Here is a 3,270-nt window from a genome sequence, read left to right on the forward strand (position 1 = left end):
CCTATTAGAATACCCCAAAAAAAAAAAAAAAAATAACAAGAATAAACTGTACTTCAAAACAATGCTTTCACAAATGGAGTGCATAAATGTAGGGATAAGACAATATTGCAGTTGTTGAAAGGTGGAACATACGGTACAGAAGATTGAAAGAGGACTTCTAAAATTAGAGGTTTCTTGGTTTTCTCTACTTCTGCACTTGTCTTGCCCACTAAATTAACCCATTTAGTTCGTTAAGGGCATCACTACCCAACAACTACCTGTCATCTAGAATTTAGTTGGGAGATCACCTTTTTCCAAGTTACTGTAATTTCCGACATAAAAGTTCAATTTTTCAGACTAAAATTTATAGTCCCCCAAAAAGGTAGGTAGACTTAATACATCAAAAAAACATTCCACGAAAACTGCAACAAGATTTGGTAAAATAGTGATGATGTTTGAATGTTTATGCTATATACTAGGTCAAATTGTATGCTGGAAAATATGGTACATACAGAATGGTAAGATTGGATATGATAAAACAGTCACCAATTTCAAAGAAATCAATCACTTATATTCAGTGTGAGAAGCATCATTGCATCATACAATGTCAGATGGTCCTGAGCTAGGTGGTGGCATGCCTAATCCCAGCCCAATCAGGGTTGATCTAGGGCCTTACTTAACAATAGCCTTTTAAGTATGAACAAATGAGGATGCTGTTATGCAGTCATTCAACCAACTGGAAACAGTAACCAAACCTATCTAAAATCAGTTTTTACTTAGTCTTACAGAAGGAAGGATACATTAGATAATTCCCAGATACATTGTGTAAAAAAAAAAAAAGAAGCCCATTGGCTATATATATATATCTGCCTGGGGTTCAACAGCTACCAGCAGAAAAGAAGCTCAGGCTGGCTCTGTGGTTCAATACTGTAATGACTTGTGTAAGCACAACAACGTCTAAGGAAATTGTTTAGAAGGCTTGATTCAAATGATACACAGAGTAGGTCAAGTAGCTATGATGAAGTAGTAGTAGTGGTGGTGGCAGCAGCAGTTGCTTCATGCTTATAAATTCAAACTGAGTATGGCTAGACACAAAAAGTACATGAAATGAAAGTCAATTGAAAGTGGCTATTGAACTCCTATCTCTTAGCTGAAAAGAATGGAGATGAGATAAATATAGGGGACAATTAACGCTTAACTCCTTTGCGAACATATTCCTTATAGGTATGTATTGCTTTTGTTTGAAGTAACTTTCAAAGTGTTAAAGAAACGAGGAGTTTAATTAAATCAGTGGTTTTATTTCACACAATTAGTGGCCTCAGAAAGTTAGAACTGAAATGGTTTAAGTGAAGTGAAAAACTGTGGAGAGTACTGTGTAACAAATTCTATTAATACATTTCCATCAGGTCATCTAAGCTCTATGGCAACCCTACAGTTTGCTTTCCTCCCTTTACATTCTGAACGAAATATCACTAGAATAAACTTTGGCTGTTGTTCATCCTTGGCAAGCTTGACTAAGTCTTTTATCCTCCAGGCTGACAAAAACAAATACCAGTAAATAACCACCTGTCTCCCTAGGAAGAATTTAGCCTTGTGTCTAGTCAAATGTAAGCAAGAATTTAAGTCTGATGATTTGTCATTTCTGTCTTTGACTTACATTTCTAACACTACTGACTGTGAAAGAGGAATAGTGTGTATGCGTGTGTGTTTCAAAATACATGCAAGCGACATCAATTTCATCACTAGAGAAGGGCAACTGATGACTCAGTAGTAACGAGCTGATTTAGATTGTAATTATCCATGAATTAAGTTCTTAACTTTCATGGGCTTGTTTCTATAACATTTCATCTCTCCCAAATCAATAGGCTGTCTGAAGAGCTTGACAAAAGCTGACCTATAGAGGATGTACAGATGACACCAATGTATTTAAATAGTGTTTTTCAGACGTGTTTGTATCAAGTATGGTTATTTTAATAACAGTTAAGCTCAGTTTAACATCTGTTCAACAAGCTAAATATAGTGATATGCAACTATTTTTCTGAGCAGTTAAGGACTCATAATGACAGATGCTTGGCTATGCTGTTAAGTAGATTAGATTCCAACCTATTTCAAATAACATTTTCAAATGTCCCAGTATCAATTCTTGAAAGCAAGAACTGTAAAAGCCAATGAAACATACAGATTTAAGTGTCCAGTTCAGATAATGGAATTGAACCAAAGCCCTAAGAAATCTAATTCCAAAATCCTTATCAACATAGTTTAGTAGATTATATATTCCTCCTCCTTCACATGTTCACACTATTTTATATATAGCATAAATATAACCACCATTCATTGTATACAATTACATTACATCCACTGGTCCTGTCTGTCTTTATCCTTTTATATTCTATCAAAACTAAGAGGTAAAGAGAGAGCTGTAGATTTGATAGTGTGTGAGATAAAAAATGCTTTGTGGTATTTTGTCATGTCTTTTGGAGTTCAAATCCCACTGAAGCTGACTCTATCATCCAATCTTTGGAGATTCTAACAAAAAGTATCAGTCAAGTTGGTCTCATTAAGTGAGAAATCATTGCTATAAAGAGATAAGATGACAGCAGTAGAACACCAAATATAGTGTTTTGTAGTATTTAGTTACATCCCCAAAATATGATTTATCAGATATAACTAATACAAAATTGGTTCTGTTCTTGATAAAAAGAAACAATAATAATAATAATAAGGCCTGAAATTTGAGGGGAGAGGACTAGTCACTTATATTGACCCCAGTATTTCACTGGTAGTTAATTTATTGACCCTGAAAGGATGAAAAGCAAAGTTGACCACGGTGGAATTTGAACTCAGAACATAGCGATAGACAAAATATCGCTAAGCATTTCGTCCAGCATGTTAATAATTCTGTCAGCTTATGGCCTTAAATAATAATAATAATAAATTCGTTTTATTGGCCACAAGGGCTTAATATCAATTAAAAACATTTAAGGACAAAGACAGGACGAAGGTTTTGTCCAAAAAGGTAGGAAAGTTCGTCTAAACAGAGGAAGAAAACGGAGAAAGAAATAAATAAATAAATAGAACTCCCAAAGGAGGAGGCGCTTCAAAAAAGGAAAGGTTACACGTGGAAAAACCCATAAAACCACGGGAGCCTGGTCAGAAAAAATAAGAAAGGGGTATAGAGCCCTTTCTCCTTTTACATTACCTTTTTTTTTTTTCTACAGGTGTATTCTCAGAATTGGTCCGTTTATACTGGCCATTCTTCCAACAGTCACCCATCTTTCAACGAATTTGCTG

The 3,270-nt window shown here is 34.9% G+C and overlaps 1 protein-coding gene across 1 annotated transcript in view; it reads right to left on the bottom strand.

The window, feature by feature from the left end:
• LOC106880317 (histone acetyltransferase type B catalytic subunit) overlaps positions 1-3,270 on the bottom strand; it is a 180,156-nt gene that overhangs the window by 69,790 nt on the left and 107,096 nt on the right. The gene's annotated exons all lie outside the window — the stretch shown is intronic.

This window comes from Octopus bimaculoides, chromosome 3 (genome assembly GCF_001194135.2).
Source record: "Octopus bimaculoides isolate UCB-OBI-ISO-001 chromosome 3, ASM119413v2, whole genome shotgun sequence".
NCBI lineage: Eukaryota > Metazoa > Mollusca > Cephalopoda > Octopoda > Octopodidae > Octopus > Octopus bimaculoides.